The sequence below is a fragment of the Triticum dicoccoides genome, chromosome 7B (assembly GCF_002162155.2).
Source record: "Triticum dicoccoides isolate Atlit2015 ecotype Zavitan chromosome 7B, WEW_v2.0, whole genome shotgun sequence".
In the NCBI taxonomy this organism is placed as follows: Eukaryota; Viridiplantae; Streptophyta; class Magnoliopsida; order Poales; family Poaceae; genus Triticum; species Triticum dicoccoides.
In genome coordinates this window covers 7,162,982-7,187,103 of record NC_041393.1, presented here as the reverse complement: position 1 = coordinate 7,187,103, position 24,122 = coordinate 7,162,982, and positions in this window count along the sequence as shown.

Sequence of the window (24,122 nt, the reverse complement as noted above, 5' to 3'; positions counted from 1 at the left end):
AACAATGGTGAAGTGTCATGTAGTCGACGTCCACATAACACCACTAGAGGAGAGACAACATACATCTCATCAAAATATCGAATGAATACCAAATTCACATGACTACTTATAGCAAGACTTCTCCCATGTCCTCAGGAAAAAATGTAACTACTCACAAATCATATTCATGTTCATAATCAGAGGGGTATTAATATGCATTAAGGATCTGAACATATAATCTTCCACCGAATAAACCAACTAGCATCAACTACAAGGAGTAATCAACACTACTAGCAACCCTCAGGTACCAATCTGAGGCTTTGAGACAAAGATTGAATACAAGAGATGAACTAGGGTTTAAGAGGACATGGTGCTGGTAAAGATGTTGATGGATATTGATAACCCACAAGTATAGGGGATCGCAACAGTTTTCGAGGGTAGAGTATTCAACCCAAATTTATTGATTCGACACAAGGCGAGACAAAGAATGTTCTCAAGTATTAGCAGTTGAGTTGTCAATTCAACCACACCTGGATAACTTAGTATCTGCAGCAAAGTATTTAGTAGCAAAGTAGTATGATAGTAATGATAACAGTGGCTAAAGTAACGATAGCAATTTTATAGTAATTGTAACAGTAGCAACGGTAAAGTAAATAAGCAAAGCACAATATGTGAAAAGCTCATAGGCACTAGATCAGTGATGGATAATTATGTCGGATGCAATTCATCATGTAATAGTTATAACATAGGGTGAAACAGAACTAGCTCTAGTTCATCATTGTAATGTAGGCATGTATTCCGAATATAGTCATACATGCTTATGGAAAAGAACTTGCATGACATCTTTTGTCCTACCCTCCCGTGGCAGCGGGGTCCTAATGGAAACTAAGGGATATTAAGGCCTCCTTTTAATAGAGTATCGGACCAAAGCATTAACACAGAGTGAATACATGAACTCCTCAAACTACGGTCATCACCGAGAAGTATCCCGATTGTTGTCACTTCGGGGTTGTCGGATCATAACACATAATAGGTGACTATAGACTTGTAAGATAGGATCAAGAACTAACATATATTCATGAAAACATAATAGGTTCAGATCTGAAATCATGGCACTCGGGCCCTAGTGACAAGCATTAAGCCTAGCAAAGTCATAGCCACATCAATCTCAGAACATAGTGGATACTAGGGATCAAACCCTAACAAAACTAACTTGATTACATGGTAAATATCATCCCACCCATCACCGTCCAGCAAGCCTATGATGGAATTACTCACGCATGGCGGTGAGCATCATGAAATTGGTGATGGAGGATGGTTGATGATGACGACGGCAATGAATCCCCCTCTCCGGAGCCCCGAACGGACTCCAGATCAGCCCTCCCGAGAGAGATTAGGTCTTGTTGGCAGCTCCGTATTGTGAAACGCGATGAAACTTTCTCTCTGATTTTTCTCTCTGCGAAACAGAATATATGGAGTTGGAGTTGAGGTCGGTGGAGCAACAGGGGGCCCACGAGACAGGGGGCGCGCCCAGGGGGAGGGGGCGCGCCCCCACCCTTGTGGACAGGGTGTGGGCCCCTGGCCTTGATTCTTTCGCGAGTATTTTTTATATTTTCCAAAAGTTATCTCCATGAATTTGCAGGTCATTCTGAGAACTTTTATTTCTGCACAAAAATAACACCATGGCAGCTCTGCTAAAAACAGCGTCAGTCTGGGTTAGTTTCATTCAAATCATGCAAGTTAGAGTCCAAAACAATGGCAAAAGTGTTTGGAAGAGTAGATACGTTGGAGACGTATCAACTCCCCCAAGCTTAAACCTTTACTTGTCCTCAAGCAATTCAGTTGACAAACTGAAAATGATAAAGAAAAACTTTTACAAACTCTATTTGCTCTTGTTGTTGTAAATATGTAAAGCCAGCATTCAAGTTTTCAGCAAATATTATGAACTAACCATATTCACAATAACACTTAGGTCTCATATTTACTCATATCAATGGCATAATCAACTAGCGAGCAATAATAATAAAAGTCGGATGACAACGTTTTCTCAAAGCAATCATAATATGATATAACAAGATGGTATCTCGCCAGCCCTTTCTGAGACCGCAAAACATAAATGCAGCGCACCTTTAAAGATCAAGGACTGAACAAACATTGTAATTCATGGAAAAACAGATCCAGTCAAGTCATACCCAATATAAACTAATAGTAATGCTTGCAAATGATAGTGTGCTCTCCAGCAGGTGCTTTTTAATAAGAGGGTGATGACTCAACATAAAAGTAAATAGATAGGCCCTTCACATAGGGAAGGAGGGATTTGTAGAGGTGCTAGAGCTCGATTTTGAAATAGAGAGAACATTTTGAGCGGCATGCTTTCACTGTGAATGCAACAACTACGATATCTCGATATCTTCCATGCTACACACATTATAGGTAGTTCCCAAACAGAATGGTAAAATTTATACTCCCCCTCCACCAACAATCATCAATCCATGGCTTTCCCGAAACAATGGGTGTCGGTGTCAAAACCGGCGGATCTCGGGTAGGGGGTCCCGAACTGTGCGTCTAGGCGGATGGTAACAGGAGACAAGGGACACGATGTTTTTACCCAGGTTCGGGCCCTCTCAATGGAGGTAAAACCCTACTCCTGCTTGATTAATATTGATGATATGGGTAGTACAAGAGTAGATCTACCACGAGATCAGAGAGGCTAAACCCTAGAAGCTAGCCTATGGTATGATTGTTGTTCGTCCTACGGACTAAAACCCTCCAGTTTATATAGACACCGGAGAGGGCTAGGGTTACACAGAGTCAGTTACAATGGGAGGAGATCTACATATCCGTATTGCCAAGCTTGCCTTCCACGCCAAGGAAAGTCCCATCCGGACACGGGACGAAGTCTTCAATCTTGTATCTTCATAGTCCAGGAGTCCAGCCAAAGGTCATAGTCCGGCTATCCGGACACCCCCAAATCCGGGTCTCCCTCAGTAGCCCTCGAACCAGGCTTCAATGACGATGAGTCTGGCGCGCAAATTGTCTTCGGCATTGCAAGGCGGGTTCTTCTCCAAATCCCATATACTTGTTGAATAGTGTCCGGCTTCTGGTGAATGTTGGGCTCCTTGGCTTCTGCGCCCAATAATGGCCATCTTCCACGTGTCAAACGAATGCGAAAAGCCAGGGTGTTTTTTCATTTACCTCCCTAGCTGTGCAAATGAGCTGCCTATAAAAGAGACGGGGACTTAGATCTAAATCACACCATCCTCCCTTCGCGAGCTTTCATCGGAGCGCATTCGACAGAGATCCATTCCATCATGGCCGGTCGACGCAGCTCCTCCTCTCTCCCTCCCAGTCCTCAGCCTGGAGATTGGGAGAGATGCTCCGTCCCGCACAGCGAGCTAGTGGCGCTCCAAGCCAAGGGGTTACTCCCCCCGGCCTACATGGTCCTGGTTCGAGCCGGGCTCGCCACCTATAATGGTGGAGAGCAAGCGGAGAGCGTCCCCAATCCCTCCAAAGGAGAGCGGGTATGCCTTGTCCCTTATTTGATAAGAGGGCTCGGATTTCCAATTCATCCGTTTCTCCGGGGGCTCCTGGAGTTCTACGGCCTCCAGTTGCACAGCCTTACGCCTGCCTCCATATTGCATATTGTGGGCTTCGTAGCCCTTTGCGAGCTATTTTTGGGTATCGAGGTTCATTTCGCGTTGTGGAAGAAGCTGTTCTGCCTCATGCCCCGTTCTCATGAGGGGTCGATATATCAAGTGGGCGGAGCCGAACTATGGTGCATCGCCGGTACCGGATATCTATCCGAAACCCCAAAGAAGGCGTCCGAAGACTGGCCTTCAGAATGGTTTTATATAGAAGACGTCCCCCTGCCGGACCCTGTTCGGATCGGCCTCCCCGAGTTCGACAATGCTCCTCTGAAGAAGCGCCTAAGCTGGCGTCCACGGAGCCCTTAGAAGGAAAGTGACAAGGACATCCTTTAACTGATGAACTGGATAAGGTTGTTAGCCCATTACGGACTGACCATGATCGAGGTCATGGCCACATGCATTATGCGGCGGGTGCAGCCGCTTCAGTACAGAGGCCACCCCATGTGGGTTTTCAACGGGGAGGACGACGCCACCCGGTGCGGACGCAAGGGGCCGGATTCGGCTGCCACTCTAATGAAGATCTTGTCCTCTTTGTACAAGGGAGAAGAGGAGGAATTCGGATTTTCTATGTACAATCCTCCAAGCTGGGTAAGCGAACACTTTCACTTGCCCATCCGTTTTCATATTCCCATAGTTAAGTACTTAGTCTAACAATTTCAACGCAGGAGCTACGCCACACTGTAAAGGAGATAAAGAGCCCTCCTCCACAATCCGAGGACCCGGAACGGTCCCTCGATCCGGACTCCCAAGAGGACTCGGACTTATGTGTGGAGCTGATTGATGGGGTGTTTCATCAATTGAGCAAGGACAACACCTTAGTGGCCATTACGGCCAATTATCTCGGACTACTTCCCGCCTCACAAGTAACCAAGACCGAAGTCCCAACACTCTTAAAATGATCCATCCGTGCTTATTTTTGATCACCGTATACCGATGGCGTCTTTGCAGGGGAAGTCCTTGAGGCGGAGGGCCGAGCCTGCGGTGGCTAGCCAACAAGGGGCATCAAGGTCCGGCAGGCATAAAAGAAGTGCGGTCCGGATGGAGACGCCGGCGCAACGGTAAGTCGTGCCATTTTGTCCCTCAGGTTTTATTCCCTCGAGGCATACCAATGCTCATGCTCTTTTCAGGAAAAAGAGCGCTCGCCGGACTATATCCGGAGAGGTTGCCAATCGCGCCTCCACCGGCCAGGCTCCAAGCCCGGATCCAGAAACGGAGGCGAGCATGAGGCACGCACCGGACATTCCTCCAACAGAGGATGCCACCAATTCAGAGGTGGAGAGTGCCATGAACCATAGGCGTCGCCGGACAGTTCTTCATGACGCTTGTTTCTCCCAAGAGGCGTTAGATGTCTTCAATACGGGAGATGTGTACCTCCGTGCCGCTCAAAATGGTCTAGCCAGAGCCACAGAGCAGTATGTAAAAGACATACGGTTGAGAAAAAATGATCGTTATATATATCAGTAGCCCCCGAGACTTGAAACAGTTAGAATAACTGATTTAAGGATCATTTGTTATGCAGGATCTTACAGGAAAGAATACCCAACTGTCCCAGGAGCTGGAAGAGTGCAAAGTCCAACTTGAGGCTGCACTAGCCGCGACGGGGGAGGCCAAGGAGGACCCCTCTAGTAATATATGCTTCAAAATATAAGTATGTTGCGAAGTGAGGCATGTGTAAAAATCTGACAATAACATTGCAGATGGCGCCGGAGTGGATCCGGACAAACAACAACTCTTACGCCGGTTAAAGGCCAGTGAGAGCGTGCTTACGAGGGTGAGGCAAGAGAAGAATAAGCTCCAAGATGCCAACACCCAGCTGGGTGAGGAACTAAAGGACATTCGTGCTTAGCTGTCAGACTCCATGAAGGAGAATCGGCGGCTTCGACGCGACATTTTTAGTAAGTGCTTGAACGAACTACAAAAAGAAGAGTTCAGCGAGGAAGTCGATTGACAGAGTTATGTCTGTAGGTATGCTGACAGGTCGACCTGTGGAGGAAATGCCCGGTTCTACGGGTGACCTTCTTCCCGAGCTCTCACAACTGCACGAACGAGTTCGGCAGGTGATGCAAGGTGTCGCCCAGGCCTTGTGGCCGTCCGTCTCCATGCCCAAAGGCCTTGGAGAGCTTGCAGAGAAGCTGAAGGGAGCGCCGCGACGCTTCCGGTTATGGAAGATATCGGCCTGCCGTCAAGGCGCCAGGGAGGCCTGGGCCATGATGAAGACGCGACACATGAAGGCTGACCCAAACCACATGGCCGAGGTCGGACCTGTAGGGCCTGATGGGAAGGAGATCCCCGTCAGTTTAGTGTGCGGCCAGGTAGAGTTGGCCGCCAAATATTCCCAACAGGACTGTAAACTAGACAGCCTGTTGGATGGTATTGAAGAGGAATATACCCAGTCAAATTGACTATGTAATTTAAAATGACATGTAAAATGCCTTCTAGCCGGATTGTAGATCGTTTGTCATGGCAGACCTTTTCGCTTCAACCTCGGGACCCGATAGTCCGGAGTGTGACCGAATACCCTCGCGGTTATATAAGAACCGGGGCATGCGTGGAGACCAGGCGTAGGGGTCATTAGTGCTTTATCAGACAAGTGCCCAACTAGTTATGTTATATTACATGGTTAGTAAGAAACATCTTCCAGGGAGAATAGTTCCGTTAGGGGTTCCTTTCCCTGGGAGGCATGCCCTAAAGTGCATGTTCGGACTGCGAAAAAAGCAGAAAAACATCTGGGGGAAGATAAATAAATAGGTAAGAAATCGTCTTTCAGTTCACCGACCGAATATTCCCTTAAGAACGCTAGCTTTCGGCTTCACCCAGTCCGAGGTACACATCCGGCTGACCCGGCAGTAACAATCGCAGAGGTGCTCCCTTTACCACCTAGCCGAACAATCGGGAATGTAGGGGTAAGCACAGGAGCCAGGCAACCCAGCTTGGCCAAAACATAAGTCATATCGATGCATATAATGGTGAATAAAAGGTACATGCGGAAGTGTGACACATGTGTTGGGCATGAGGTCCGTATAAACAAGCTTCTGTTAAAGAAGCCCCCAGGTATAATGAGCGCGGATGGCGCGTCAATTTTTTGCGAACAAGGCGCAAACGAGCCCTCAAAGGCTTTAAGAGAAAAGGAGGGAGAAGGAGAGAAATATAAGACATCTAATATGTAAAAAATGAATAGAGGAAGGAGACGAACACAGAGTCCGGCGCTAGGCGTAGAATCTTCTTAGACGGGCTGCGTTCCATGGGTTCGGCTCGAGTCGGTTATCCGATGCATTTCGCAGACGGTACGCTCCGCCAGTCAGGACTTGGTCGATTATGAAGGGACCTTCCCTTTTTCTTGTCCGGCAGGCGTAGAACTAATTCGCCAACATTGTAAGTTTTGGCCCGTACTTCTCTGCTTTGATATCTTCGAGCTTGCTGTTGATAGAATGCGGAACGAGCTTTTGCCACGTCGCGCTCCTCCTCCAAGGCGTCCAAACTGTCCTGCCGATCGATTTCGGCTTCTCTTTCTTTGTACATGCGCATGGGAGGTGAGTCATGAATTATGTCGCAGGGCAGAACTGCCTCTACGTCGTATACCATAAAGAATGGTGTGAATCCGGTAGTGCAATTCGGTGTGGTCCGCAGCCCCCAGAGTACGGAGTCGAGCTCCTCTACCCAGTGCCTGTTAGATTCCTTGAGGGACTGCACTAGTCTGGGTTCGATGCCGCTCATGATTAGACCATTTGCTCGCTCGATTTGACCTTTAGTTTGTGGGTGATAGACTGAAGCGTAGTCGAGTGTGATGCCCATGTTTTTGCACCAGAGTTTTACCTCGTCGGCCGTAAAGTTCGTGCCGTTATCAGTGATGATGCTGTGGGGGACGCCTGATATGAAGTCTATCACCGGTCCGGATTCGGCCGTCTTAACAGGCTTGGCCTCTATCCATTTGGTGAATTTGTCAACCATGACCAACAAGTATTTTTGCTTGTGGGTTCCCCCTTTAAGTGGTCCAACCATGTCAAGCCCCCAGAGCGCGAAGGGCCAGGTGATGGGTATAGTTTGGAGGGCGGTGGGTGGCATATGGCTTTGGTTAGCAAATAATTGGCAACAGACGCATCGTTGGACTAAGTCCTGAGCATCTGCCCGGGCCGTCGGCCAATAAAATCCAGTACGAAAGGCCTTGCTTACAAGGGCCTGGGCTGCGGCGTGGTGCCCACCGAGTCCGGCATGAATTTCAGCTAGAAGGTTCCGCCCTTCCTCTTCGGAAATACACCTTTGAAGGACTCCGGTGGTGCTTTTCTTATAAAGCTCTCCTTCGTGGACTTTATAGGCTTTAGATCGTCGCACTATGTAGCGTGCCTCATTTTAGTCCTCGGTGAGTTCCTGCCGAGTTAAGTAGGCTAGGAATGGTTCTATCCACGGGGCAATGACAGCCATTATTACGTGGGCTGAGGATGTTACTTCGTTGGCAGAGCCTCCCACTGTGTCAGAATGTTCGGTGTCAAGCGGTGCGGCTGGGTCTGGGCTGTTATTTCCGGATTCCCCTTCCCATGATACGGATGGCTTGAATAGCCTCTCCAAGAAAATGTTGGGGGGGACTGCGTCGCGCTTTGCGCCGATGCGTGCCAAGACGTCTGCTGCCTGATTGTTTTCCCGGGCTATATGGTGAAATTCGAGCCCTTCGAACCGAGCTGACATTTTTAGGACGGCGTTGTGATAAGCTGCCATTTTAGGATCCTTGGCATCAAAGTCTCCATTTATTTGGGATATCGCGAGGTTCGAATCCCCACACACCTCTAGGCATTGAATGCCCATGGAGACTGCCATCCCGAGACCGTGTAGAAGGGCCTCGTATTCAGCTGTGTTATTGGAGTCTGTATACATTATCTGGAGTACGTATTGAACTGTATCTCCTATTGGGGACGTCAAAACGACGCTAGCGCTCAGACCAGCTAACATTTTGGAGCCGTCGAAGTGCATGACCCAATTGGAATATGTGCCGTACTCTTTAGGGAGTTCGGCTTCATTTCATTCAGCGACGAAGTCCGCCAAAACTTGCGACTTGATGGCTCGCCGTGGCTTGTAGGTTATGTCGAATGGGAGGAGCTCAATGGCCCATTTGGCAATCCGGCCCATCACGTCGCGGTTGTTTATAATGTCGTTAAGAGGTACTTCAGAGGCTATTGTTATTGAACACTCTTGAAAGTAGTGTCGCAGCTTCCGGGATACCATAAACACTACGTACGCTATCTTTTGATAATGCGGGTACCGTGACTTGCATGGAGTGAGGACAGTGGACACGTAGTAAACTAGTTTTTGAAGGGGGAATTTGTGTCCGTCCGTTTCTCGTTCGACGACGAGCACTGCACTTACAACTTGATGAGTTGCTGCAATGTATAATAGCATTGGTTCGCCGATGTTAGGCGCGGCCAAGACCGGGTTTGTTGCCAGTATGGCTTTTATTTCTTCGAGTCCGGCCATGGCAGCATCCGCCCACTCGAAGTGTTCGGTGCGCCGAAGGAGGCGATAAAGGGGTAATGCCTTTTCTCCCAAGCGGGAGATAAAGCGGCTTAGAGCCGCCATGCATCCATTAAATTTTTCTATTTGTTTGAGGTCCTTTGGAATATCCAATTGTGACAAAGCTTGGATCTTGGCTGGGTTTGCTTCAATTCCTCTACCTGATACAATGAGGCCCAAGAGCTTTCCGGTTGGTATGCTGAAAACGCATTTTTCCGGGTTAAGCTTGATGTCATATGTTCGGAGGTTATCGAATGTGAGCCTCAAGTCGTCTACTAGAGTTTCGACATGCTTGGTTTTGACGACCATGTCATCTACGCATGCCTCCACTCTTTTGCCGATCTGGTTTGCCAGACATGTCTGAATCATGCGTTGATATGTCACGCCGGTGTTTTTGAGCCCGAAGGGCTTTGTGTTGAAGAAGAATGGGCCGTATGGGGTGATGAATGCCGTTGCGGCTTGGTCTGGCTCTACCATCTTAATTTGATGGTAGCTAGAGTATGCATCGAGGAAACACAATGAATCGTGTCCTGCGGTGGCGTCGATAATTTGATCGATGCAGGGGAGGGGGAAGGGATCCTTTGGGCAAGCCTTGTTGAGGTCCTTGAAATCGACGCATAGGCGCCAGGATTTGTCCTTCTTTGGTACCATCACCAGGTTTGCTAGCCAATCCGGATGTTTTATATCTCTGATGAATCCGGCCTCCAGTAGTTTGGCTAGCTCCTCTCCCATGGCTTGTCTCTTAGGCTCAGAGAAACGCCGAAGAGCCTGCTTGACAGGCTTGAATCCTTTTAGGATGTTTAGGCTGTGCTCGGCCAGCCTGCGTGGGATTCCTGGCATGTCTGAAGGGTGCCAGGAAAAAATGTCCCAATTTTCGCATAGGAATTCTCGTAGTGCGGCATCTACATCAGGGTTTAATTGCGCCCCGATGGAGGCCGTTTTTGTAGGGTCCGTTGGATGGACTTGGAATTTGACTATTTCGTCCGCCGGTTTAAAGGAGGTAGACTTGGATCTTTTATCGAGTATTACGTCGCCCCTGTTCACCGTCGAGCACAGCGCAATCAGTTCTTCGGCCGCTAGGGCTTCGGATAGTGCCTCAAGGGCCAGTGTCGTTGTCTTGTTCTCGGTGCGGAGTGCTATGTCCGGGTCACTAGTAAGAGTGATGATTCTGTTCGGTCTGGGCATTTTGAGCTTCATGTACCCGTAATGGGGTATAGCTTGGAAAATCGTGAATGCCTCTCGCCCTAACAGGGCGTGGTATCCGCTGCTGAATGGGGCCACTTGAAACGTGACCTCCTCGGACCTGTAATTATCCAGCGTGCCGAACACCACATCCAGTGTGATTTTTCCTGTGCAACGCGCTTTCCGACTGGGGATTATTCCTCTAAAGGTTGTGTTGCTTTGCTCAATGTGGCTCCAGTCTATTTCCATTTTTCGAAGGGTTTCCTCATAAATGAGGTTCAATCCACTGCCACCGTCCATGAGTACCTTGGTAAGTCGAAACTCGTCCACTATAGGACTGAGGACCAATGCGGCTGGTGCTCGGGCTGTTCGGAATTTAGGTTCATCACTGGCATTAAAGGTAATAGCCGTGTCACTCCATGGGTTTATTGTTGCTACCTGGTAGACTTCGGTAAGGCTGCGGAGTGTTCATTTCCGCATATTGTTTGATGCGAAAGTCTCAAAGACTGTTGATACCGTACCGGTATTCCTGGGCTGGTGCTCTGCGGATTCTGGAGTTAGAAGCTCCTTGCCACTTCTAGCCACCTGCTGGAGTATCCAGCATGCTCTAAGGCTATGAGGTTGTGTGGCGCCCTCTGTACTATGAATTTTACAGGGTCCATTGAGCCATCCCTCCAGTACGGTTCCATACCCTATAGAGGGTTTTTGCTTTTTGGTGTTTGGCCCAGGTGCCTAGCGATAATGCGCCCTTTTGTTTTGGACTGGGGTTGTATTTAGGGTCGGATTGTCCCAGAATTTTATTTCGGTTTTCCGGACACTTTCCATCGCACAGTATTTTCATACTATGGATGCTAAGTCAGCGAAGCGTGTAATTTCACGGCGACTTATGGCGTTGAGGATTCCGATGTCCGTGCAATTATTGTAGAAGAATGAAATTGCATCCTCCTCGCGGCAGTCCTCTATCCTGTTCATAACCAGGAGGAATCTGGCCCGGTAATGGTGTACTGTTTCCGTGGGCTCTTGCCGAATTTGGGATAGATCCCTTATGTTTGGATGGGCGGGTGGATTTAAATCTGGAACCTCGCCCGATCTTAGGCTCAGGGGCCAAGGAGTTTCCAAACTCAGAAGCTTAGGTTCTTGGATGTTGTCCAATGAATCTAGCCCGCTGCCTGACTTTAGGTGCAGGGCTTGAGTGACGTCCTCCCCTCCACGGGTATCCGGCTTGGAGGGATTGGGAATCCGGACATATCTGGTCCTTAAGATGGGTGAAGATTCACCGCATTGTTCTTCCACCACTGCGACGTGGTGGGTGACCTGGGGAGAGTCAATCTCTCTCGGATCGGGTTTAAGCCCAATACGATCGTAGTCTGTAGCGACTCCCAGGGCGGCGATGCGATCCAAGAGCTCGTTTAAGGAAGAGAGCTCCATCAGATCTAACTGCTCGCGAGTTCCGAGTCGAGGTGGAGATTGTTTTTGATGACCCGAGAAGTCATCATCGGCGCGGCGGCCGAACAGGCAGTCATAAGAAAACCGCCTAGCTGGAGAGTTTGGACGATAGCCAAAGCTCCTTTAGCAACAGCGCCGTCTTTAAAGACGGGATGCGGCATCCTTCCTGATGGCGACGGCATAGTGGAAGTCTCAATGAAAGCACTAATGTCGGTGTCAAAACCGGCGGATCTCGGGTAGGGGGTCCCGAATTGTGCGTCTAGGCGGATGGTAACAGGACACAGGGGACATGATGTTTTTACCCAGGTTCGGGCCCTCTCGATGGAGGTAAAACCCTACTCCTGCTTGATTAATATTGATGATATGGATAGTACAAGAGTAGATCTACCACGAGATCAGAGAGGCTAAACCCTAGAAGCTAGCCTATGGTATGATTGTTGTTCGTCCTACGGACTAAAACCCTCCGGTTTATATAGGCACCGGAGAGGGCTAGGGTTACACAGAGTCGGTTACAATGGGAGGAGATCTACATATCCGTATCGCCAAGCTTGCCTTCCATGCCAAGGAATGTCCCATCCGGACACGGGACGAAGTCTTCAATCTTGTTTCTTCATAGTCCAGGAGTCCGGCGAAAGGTCATAGTCCGGCTATCCGGACACCCCCTAATCCGAGACTCCCTCAACGGGTGCCTCCAACTAACAACAATCCTGGTGGAGTTTTGTTTAATTATTTTGATTTGCTTTGATCTTTTTGATCATGGGACTGGGCATCCCGGTTACCAGCCATTTTCTCATGAATGAGGAGCGGAATCCACTCCCCTTGAGAATAAACCACCTAGCATGGAAGATACAGACATCCCTACTTGATACATGAGCTGCTCGAGAATACAAAACATAATTTCATTTGAAGGTTTGGAGTTTGGCACATACAAATTTACTTGGAACGGCAGTTAAATACCGCATATAGGAAGGTATGGTGGACTCATATGGAATAACTTTGGGGTTTATGGAGTTTGGATGCACAAGCAGTATTCCCGCTTAGTGCAAGTGACACTACAAAAAAAATATACTTTCGTGATGATACGTGTTTGTCACAGTAGGTCGCGTTTTTTGTCATGCATGTACATCCATGACGATTTTATGACAGAATCAAGATAGTCATACCTGTGTTGTGTAGAAGCGTTCCATGACATTACCAAAATTATCATCACGGAAGTGTCCACTTCCATGACGATAAATCGCGCGTCATAGAAGTGCTTTCATCAAGGGTGACCGACACGTGGCATCCACCATAACGGGACGCGTTAACCGCCATTAAACGCCGTTAACCTATCGAGTGTTGTTTTTGGATCCGATAACCCGCTAACAGCCACGACCAATGTCGATTTTCCACGTGTAAAATTCTCATTGGCTGACAGATCCACACGTCAGCTCCACGTTGGCACAAGTGTCACTCATCCAACGGTTAAAATGGGCCTATGATATGTTGACATGTGGACCGGCCCAGAACTGCCCCATAAAGTTTAAATGGGCCGGCCCAACCGAAGGCCCATAAGATTTAGCGGACCATACTGGGTCGGCCCAGCTAAAGGCCCACAAGATTTTGCAGACCATAATGGGCCGGCCTAGCTAAAGGCCCACAAAATTTAGCGGGCCATAATGGGTCGGCCCAGCTAAAGTTCCACAAGATTTTGCAGACCATAATGGGCCGGCCCAGCTAAAGGCCCATAAGATTTAGCGGACCACAATGGGCTGGCCCAGCTAAAGGCCCACAAGATTTTGCAAACCGTAATGGGCCGGCCCAGCTAAAGGCCCAACATTCCCTATAAAATCGGCCCGTCAACGGCCTGTCATAAACTTGTCATCAACGCGGCCCATGGTCACTTCTGGCCCGTTAACAGTCTGCTAAGTAATTGGTTCGAATTACGGCCCGGTGTATTTCCGACCTGTTAAAGGTCCTGCTTCATTTGGGACCTTTACAGGCCATCAAAACTTCCGGCCCATAAACGACCGTGAAGGATTTGGGTCATATTCGGCCATGTCTAACATTCGGCCTGTTAGAGGCCCACTATAGATTTGGGCCACTCTCGGCCTGTTGTCATTTTTGGCCTGTTAACATCGGATGAAAACCATGGTCCATATGTGGCCCAACGTCATATCAGGCCCATTAACAGCCCATATAAAAATGAAGACAATCTAGCCCGACCAAAGTTCTGGCCTGTTAAAGGCCCGTGTATTAGGTCAGCGCATTTACGGCCCGTCCGAATTTCAGCCTGTCAAAGATCCGCATCGTAAATGGGCCACCATTTCGGCCTGCTAAGTCTAGTGGGTTATTTGGCACAATCAGGGCCCAATCTCAGTTTCGGTCTATTAAAGGCCCATGTTTTATGTGGGCTCGAGATATTTACACATGTAAACGGCCTATCTTTACTGAGGGCCCAAATTATGTTTAGGCCTGTTAAAGGCCCACTTGGGCACAGGACTACCAGAAAAATATGAAAGCTTATGCTGATTTAGGCCCAGATATTTTTAGTGGGCTACATGCCAATTTCGGCTCTGAATCGTTTTTAGCCCAATTTGAATGGGGCTGACAAATATTGGCATGTTGGGCTCCTACGAAGCTTTCGACCGAATACATTACTAAGATAAACCTACACTATACAAAAATAGTGTTGTAATTACTGCAGCCTGTGGCAGCATCATAAATGCTGTATCACAACAAAATAAATTCCAACCATACAACAAAAGGCCTGCTGGCATAAAGTTTACAGTCCTTCCAGATAAAAGCACCATCAGATGTATAGAAGCACAGATCATTTGACCCGAGTGCTAATGTTTCAGGTTGTAGAATCTGATGGAGCAACACGATCTTCACCTTTTTCCGCCATTGCTCTTGAACAACGAAGCGAATGTCTGATAGTCTGGTTTCAAAACCATTCATATCTTGACGACATTTGTCAACCACTATTCTTGTTTCTGAAACGACGTCCATTAGGGATTGGACTTGTGTCTGGAGCACAGATATATCACTCTGTCTAGCAGGAAGATTTTGTTCAGTAGGCGATTTGGACGAGGTTACCTTGACAACCAACCCAGAATTACATAGGAAGGTGATTTTTGCACTGTTAGTGGAGAGATACTAACGCACTGCAGGAAGAGGTGACATTGTGCCTATGGTAGCCTCGTCACCTTCAGGTGGTTGTGGCTGTTCAATCATTTGTTCCATAGCTTCCTGAAAGTTTGAACTTGTAGATTAGTGTACCAGATAATTTACTAATGAGACAAAAACAAACAAATTAGGTTAAACATTTATACATAACTTATTTTGGTGAACTACGATACATTAGCATGTATTGTAGTGCCAACTACATAATAAAATCACTTTTGGAACATATGTCCATGTAGCATGCGTACTGTATTGTCTATTTCCTCACATTCATTGACATCTAGGGATAAAGAGACATGGTTTAAAGTAGGATGAACATAGTATGACATCATTCATATCATGGGCAAATAGATATAAAACAAACAGGCCATGTAAGGTGAAATGATACGTTAAGACAAATGTGTATAAAAGTGAACAGAGTAACTAACATTGGCTGCAAACCAAGTAGTTAAATGAACACATCACAGTATGAATCAGTTCAAAGGCAGGAGGAGTAAGGACTTACAATAGTGGCTTGAACTGGTGTGCTCATGCCCTTCATCTTGCTAGTGTGGCAATCCTTGAAGATTTGCACTACATTCGGTTCAGGTTCTTTTTGGTCCGCATAGGCTTTCCTCTGTATTTGGAACAAGTCAATATAGATAATATGGCACAAAAAAAGAAGGAAGTAGCAGCTATTTACAAGAGCCTCGCAGTGTGCAATATAGCTGCGAGATCCTTTTGTCTGTTGGAATTTCACTTTAGAATGGTTGGTTTTGTTCTTCAAACTGTTAGCCTATAACAAGATACACTTGTAAGGCACATACATAAATACAAGTTCAATATGTGGTCTGATCAAATATATATAGCCTACCTGATACTTTGGATCGAACCAGTGTTTAACGAGGGTTGTCCAATCTTCATCTGTAATATATTCCACTAGAGATGTTTGGGCGATTTCATTGTTAGCCTTGCCATCAAAGTGAGATTTTCTAAGGTGGTACCGATACTGTCGCAGAGCAGACTGAAAAACATGAGTGCATGCTTGTTTAGTTGCATCATCTTTCGGAACCAACTTGAACCTCATCTGTTGAAAAAAGAATGTGAGTCTTATTAGGAGGAAGCTAGAAAGTATGGGACAGAGCAAGACAATATTACTAATTGCGATGAATAACATTACTTACGAATAAATGGTAAAGGAAGGTGTTAAACTGGGTATTGTCTTTCTCATTCCTGTACTGGATCCACGTTGGGAGGATACATGCATGACACCTAACGGCAACGGCTGCCTCTGAAACTAACTTGGCTGACTCTATAGCATCACATGGCCTTTTTAAACCTGCCTCAAAATGGATCTCCATTCTTCCTCCTTTAGATTTTGTTAATCTGTCAAGCATTATCCCTAATGTCTGTTTCCGCTTGCGCCGTGGTGCTAGTTGAACAACAAATATGGAAAGTGTTAGTGTACATCAAACTGTGAGAGTACATATAAAGGAGCATGCAGCTGCAACTTGACTCGGTCAGGTACCATCTTGGTGTTGTTGCTCATGAGGTTCATCTGATCTTGCCAAGTCCTTTTGTGTCAGCAGTGCCTCGAACGTAGTGTTAGGTGTGAAGGCAGCTTGAGGACTGGCCAATTCCGGAGCAAGCGAACGAGTAACTCGTTGAGATGCTGGTATAGTTGAAGCAGATGCTGCAGCTGGTTGAGCAGGTGATACTGTGTTTGTAGATTTAGCCTGGTGGACTTGGACCTTCTACTGCACTTTAAGTACCAGCAGAATCTCGATGGCAGATCCTTTTCCGTTTCACCCGACGAGTAACACCACTCCCTACTATATTATTTTCCTTGCTCTTTTTTGACTTTGCCATGTCAAGCCGTAGCCACAACACAAAAGAATAAAATCGCTCTTCAGAACTCATTGATGCATGATACAGACAAGCAATACTTTGATGTAAGACAACCGTATGAGGATGGAATATGTAAGAAAAATAGGACGACATGACATATTCACAGCTACGATGTGCAAACTAAGCAGAAGGATTTTCAAGAAAATAGAAGTTATGCAAGCTAGACACCATATGAAAGATGCAACCAATATTACTCTGCCAAGTTAAAAGTGTCTTGTCATAAGTGGCAGTTTGAAAAATTAGAAGCAGTACAACGTAGAAATCAATGCAAGATGCAACCACTATCAAACTGCCATGTTAAAAGCGTCCAATCATGAGTGACTGATGCGGGATAATCAACAGCAGTACTTTGATGTAAGAACATGGTATGATAGATAGATGCAGTGTATTCTAGACACAGAAAGCCATGTCATATGCACATGTATAACGTATAAACTCAGCAGGTGCAGTTTAACCAAAATAGAAGAAATACAGGCTAGACAACATATGCAACCTAAAACCAATTATCACACTGTCAACTTAGAGCAAGCACCTGCGATGGTGGAGTACGGGAGATGAACTCATCATGTAGACTTGGGATTTCAACTTCATTAGCAGTAGCAGTGCCAAATCTAGAGAGTCTCTGTTTGTGTCGGTGCGGAGGACCACCAACATCCACTAACTTACTCGTTTCCTTCCTATTTTCTGATATTGCCTTATGAAGTCAAAACTACAAGAAGATGAATAAAATTAGCTCTGCATAACTGGTTGATGCATGATAAAGATGAACACTACTTTGATGTAAGGCAAGCGCAGTATAGGAGGATGGAATATATGCAAAAAAGACAGCATTTCTTATTCACACGTATGATAGGAGGATGGAATATGTATGAAAAAACAGTAAGCGTAAGGCATTTCAACAAAATTAGAAGAAATGAAAGCTAGGCGCCATATGAACATGCAACCAATATCACTCTATCAGGTAAAAAGTGTCTCGTCGTAAGTGCCATTTCAATAAATTAGAAGCAGTACAAGCTAGAAGACAATGCAAGATGCAACCTACATCACAGTCCCAAGTTAAATGTGTCCTATGGGTAAGTGATCGTTGCAGGTATAAGTTTTAAGCTACGCAGATGCAATTCAACAAAATCAGAAGCAATACAAACTAGACATCATACGGAAAACGCAACCACATATACCAGTTCCAAGTAACAAAAATATTACACGTGTTCTAGAAACAGGAACACATGTCATATTCACAGGCATTATGTGTAAAGTAAGCAGATGCAATTCAACAAAAGTTAGAAGCAATACAAGCTAGACACCATACGCAACATGCAACCACATATAATATTGAGAAGTTAGGGCAAGCATCTGTGATGGTGGAGTAGGGGAGATGTGCTCATCATCTACACATCTACGTTGACTGTCTAGCCTTGCGTTGTCTTGCGAATCTTGTTGGGAGGATGGCGGAGTAGAATCTGTAGAGAACCTCCGTTTTAATTGCTCGGAAGGACCACCATCATCCAATGCCTTGACAATTTCCTTCAGCTTTATTGATTTTGCATTGTGAGGTCATATCGACAAGAAAAAGTAATATAATTCACTCTTCAGAACTCATTCATGCATGATACTGATGAACACTACTCTGATGAAAGGCAAAGTCATGATACGAGGATGGAATATGTACGAAAAAATGGACGGCTTGACATATTCACACCTATGATGTGGTAACTAAGTAGAAGACACTTCAACAAATTAGAAGCACTTCAAACTAGACACCATATGGAAGGTGCAATCAGTATCACTCTGCCAAGTTAAAACTATCTCGTCATAGGTGTCATTCATCAAACTAGAAGCAATACACGCTAGAAATCATATTCAAGACGCAAACCAATATCACACTGCCAACTTAAAGGTGTCCCATCATAAGTGACTGATGCGGGATACACAAGAAGAGTAGTTTCATGTAAGAACATGGTGTGATAGACAGATATAGTATCTACCAAAAAGAAGAAAGCGTGTCATATTCACATGTATCATGTGTAAGCTAAGCAGATGCAGTTTACACTAATTAGGAGCAATACAAGCTAGACACCATATGCAACATGCAACCAGATATGACACTGCCAAGTTAGAGGAAGCCCTTGGATGGTGGAGTGGGGGAGCGGAGACTTGGACCTTGTAATGCACTATCAGTACAAGGATAATCAGTACAGATGCTCCGTTTACATTGCTGCAGAGGACCACCATCATCGCATTCCTTACTCTTTTCCTTCCTCTTTCTCGATTTTGCCTTGTCAAGTCAAACCCACAAGAAAAAGGAATAAAATTTGCTCTTCAAAACTCATTGATGCATGATACTGACGAACACTACTTTCATGTAAGGCAGACGCATGATAGGAGGATGGAATATGTATGAAAAATAGGACGGCGTGACATATTGACATGTATGATGTATAAAGTGTAAACTAAGCACAAGGTCCTTGAACTTGTTAGAATCAATGCAAGCTAGAAACCATATTAAAGATGAAACCAATATCACTCTGCCAAATTAAAAGGGTGCCCTAACAAATGTATTTGACCAAATTAGATGCAATACATGGCAACAGGCTAGAAATAATATGCAATATGCAACGAATAAAGGTGACTCATCGTAAGTGATTGATGCAGGATACAGAAGAGAGGTATAGTTTCACGTAAGAACAAGGTTAACACATAGATGTAGTGTGTACCAAAAATAGGAAGGCATGTCATATTCACAGGTATAGTGTGTAAACTAAGCAGATGCAATTTACCCTAATTAGAAGCATTACAAGCTAGACACTGTATGCAACATGTAACCACATATCACACTGCGAAGTTAGAACATGCAACCACGTAGGGGAAGTGCGGTCTTCAAGTACAGAGCTACGTTCAATATCTTCATTTAGGCTTGCTATTTCTTGAGAATCGTGTGGAGAGGATGAAATTGCATTCTTTATAAGAGTAGTGCATCTCATATTAACCTACACGCATGACTGTCTCATCATAAGCGATAGATGCAGGATACACAAGAACAGTAGTTTGATGTAAGAACATGGTGTGACAGGCAGATGTAGTATGTACCAAAAACAGGAAGGCATGTCATATTCACATGTATAATGTGTAAGCTAAGGAGATGCAATTTACTAAATTAGGAGCAATACAAGCTAGGCACCATATACTACATGCAACCAGATATCACACTGCCATGTTAGAGCAAGCACCTTGGGTTGTGGAGTAGGGGAGATGAGATTTGGAACTAGCACTGCAGTACGAGTAGCAGGAGAATCTGCAGAGATCATTTGTTTCGGTTGCTCCAGAGGACCACCATCATTTCGTGCCTTCGTCCTTTCAGATTTTGTCTTGTCAAGTAAACACATAAGAAAAAGGAATGAAATTCGCACTTCCAAATTCGTTGATGCATGATACTGACGAACACAACTTTTATGTATGGCAACCACATTGTAGGAGGATGGAATATGTATGAAAAACTCTAAGCAGAAGGCATTTCAACAAATTGGAAGAAATGCAATCTAGACACCATATGAAAGATCCAAACAAAATCACTCTACCACGTTAGATGTGTCTCATTATAAGTGGCACTTCAACAAATTAGAGGCAATACATGTTTGAAATGATATGCAAGATGCAACCAATATTACACTATCAACTTGAAGGTGTATCGTCAGAAGTGATTGATGAGGGATACACAAGAAAAGTAGTTTGATGTAAGAACATGGTTAATAGAAAGATGTAGTGTGTACCAAAAACAAAAAGGCATGTCATATTCACAGGTATAATGTGCTAACTAAGCAGATGTAATTTACCCTAATTAGAAGGATTACAAGGTAGACACCATATGCAACATGCAACCACATATCACACTGCCAAGTAAGAGAAAGCACCTGCGATGGTGGTGTGGGGGAATTGCGGTGATCAACTAGAGAGCTATGTTGACTATCTTCATTTAGCCTTGCTGTTTCTTGAGAATCATGTGGGGAGGATGACACTGCACTCTTTAAACGAGTAGGCCGTCTCACAGTAACCCGCCCAGGTGATTGTCTCATCATAAGTGATTGGCGAGGGATACAAAAGAGCATTAATTTGATGTACAAACATGGTTAATAGACATATGTAGTATGTATCAAAAACAGGAAGGTATGTCATTATGAAAGGTATAATGTGTAAAGTAAGAAGATGCAATTTAACCAAATTGGAAGCAATACAAGCTAGACACCATATGCAACATGCAACCACATTTGACAGCGCAAAGTTAAAACAAGCACCTTGGATGGTTGTGTGTGGCAATTGAGATGATCAACTGTAGAGCTAAGTTTACTGTCTCCAACTATAATGTGTAAAGTAAGAAGATGCAATTTAACCAAATTGGAAGCAATACAAGCTAGACACCATATGCAACATGCAACCACATTTGACAGCGCAAAGTTAAAACAAGCACCTTGGATGGTTGTGTGTGGCAATTGAGATGATCAACTGTAGAGCTAAGTTTACTGTCTCCAACTGCTGACACTGCACCCATTAGAACGCTGAAACGCTTAGTGCTTATCTTAGAATTACACTGGAGCGACTTCTGTCTTTTCTTTTCTGCATTCATCAACACTGCGTCAGAGTCTGAAATACCCATGCATAAAAAAACAATAGTGTGAGTATGGTTGAAGTGTGTGCACAATTATTACAGTGTAAAGGTAGTAGATAGCAGGTCGGTGAGAAATAAATGACGGGAGACATATGACAGCTCTACAACATGCATGGCACACTAAATTACTACAGATTCTATGAAAATAATAGTCGACTGAGAACAAATAGGTCAGGCTATTTTTTCTGCACCATCCAATGTACAAAGAACAAGCAGATCGCCTTCATCTACCTCCAGCCAGTTAGTGTTGATGATCTTCCTTCAAACGCCAGCGACCACCGGCCCAATATCCCTCCCCTGTCTGTGCCCTCCCCTCGACGTCACCGCACTGCCGTGCTTGGCACCGCCCCCCGGCCATCCATTCAAGCCCCGCCGACCTCCAGATCAGGCGCAAGTAGCTCCTGCACCCCACACCCCTATGATAGACAACGATGCGCCGCTTCCCTGGGGAACAGGCGGACTAGGTGCTCCGCGCGCCTAAGCGGGTGCTGCTTCTTTGAATTGCGGTTTGACTAACCCTAAATTGAAATCCAGGCAGGCTACTGACCTCTAGCAAAGGTGAAATAGTAATGGGAGGAAACCTTGTGCATTTAGTATCACTAAGAAGATGCAGTAAGAAGCGTTCAACTAGTTTCTTTTGTGGGATGAATACGTTGTGAGCAGAGACGTAAGATTTGCACGAATAAGGGAAGAGGAGTACCTCTTTCTGTTGGCAGTGTTGTGTCCTCCTTCTGTTTTTCCAACGATCTTCTTGTGGTTCACTGGAAACGAGAAGTTGTGGAGGACGGTGGAGCCTTGGATAAACCCATGGCCAAGTTGTTGAGTGTGGTGCGGTGGCCGTCTGTCAGCGGCGGGGAACCAGATCCGAGGCGGCGAACGACGGTGTAGCGGGAACAGCTCCGGTGCGGTGGACGGTTGCGAAAGTGGAGCGATAGCAGTGAGGCACAAGACGGCGTGGTCGGAGTGGTTCTGGTAAGGCGCACGTCGGCATCGGCGTCATGGAGGCAGCTCTGCCTCGGCTTCAGCTGCTAAGTCCTTGAGGGTGTTGCGGTTACGGTTGTGTTGGACGACGATGTTGGGGTACTGTCTCCAGCATGATGGAGGAGGCCGGTGGTGGATTGGCCGCTATGGGGTGGAGGACGGCGGAGGCTGGGGTTTCGCGGCTAGTGGAGAGGGTGTTTTGGCGCCCACGGAGTATGAATGGGGAAACGGAGGGAGGCGGGGAACTAAGGGGGAACAATGTTTCGGTTTGAGACACGCTTGTTTGAAATTTGGGGAAAGTTACAAACTTTGCCCCCATCTAAAATTTCGGACATATTGCGGATTGGGGGTAGGACAGTAATCTCAGGTGTCCCAAATGTGGACGGGATAGATTTCGGCCAAGCGCATGGGTGTTTAGGCACCCACGGCGTATGAATGCTTCTTGGAGGCGGTTGAGACTGGCGTCTTGGTGAAGTTACAAACCTACCCTGGTTTACACCTTTGGACATCGGGCCGATAGGCTACACGGGCCAGAGTCAGGACAGTAATTTCCTACCACCAAACATTAGTTTCGCGCGGTTTCGGGTGACCACAAGCCTATTTGGCGCTTCGTTCAATATTTGGGAGCAGAAGCATTAACGTTTTCGGTTCTCTTTAATTGAACTTTCAGGATTTGTCAAACTTCACAAATCTTTACTCTTGAAAATCCTAAAGCTAAGATTATTTTGGAATGGAGGGGGTACATTTGAATATACATTGTACACGAGTATATATTAAAAAATATGCAACTTACCTCAGTTCATGCATGGTTCCAGATATAATCTCCTTGGTTGCAAAAAAAAAGTTAGATATGCGTATGAATATATATAGCATGTTCAAACTCACAACAAAGATTGATGCCCCCTTTTACATCTGATTTACAAATGCCATTATCTCAGGTTCAAGTAGATGAATGCACTTCCTATGAATTCAAATCTTCGAAACCCCCTTTATGTTGAATTCGACATGTATTCTATTTCGTAGCTAGCAATTTGGAATGTATCCATGCAAGTGACAAATGTATAAAGTGCTTCACACTAACAACATGGAGTGCACTAATTAATGTTTATATATGAATTGCAAAAGCATCCATTGCCTGTATTTCAAACCGCTCTCACTTTATGGATCGATAATATGAAATAAACACATGCACATGCTAGAATTCAATAGAGTAAGGGTGTCTGATAGACCAATTTTCGTCCATACGCAATTTGCAAAATTCATGATCTCATCCAAAAATAATAATGCCATTTATATTTTAATTTAATGCATAGAACCGCCTTTTACACGTAGATGCACTATGCCTCGGCCCATTCTCACAAAGGCGTTATATATCTCTCTATCTAACACATAAGTGCACACACTTTATATGCATCGGCATGTCTCTTTCACACATGCTCACAATCTCTCTCAGGGTGTCGGGGTGTCTCACGCACATGCTCTCTCTGTTTCTCTCTCTCTCTCTTTCGGACTACTATGTACCACTCTTTTCACTAATATCAGTTGGAAAACACTTTTTCTCTCACATGCATATATACACACGCACGGTCTCTACTAGCCCTCTATACGCACATATATGTGCCTACGTGTCTCCCGCACGCACATTATCTTGAGGCCTCTCTTGCACACATTGCCCC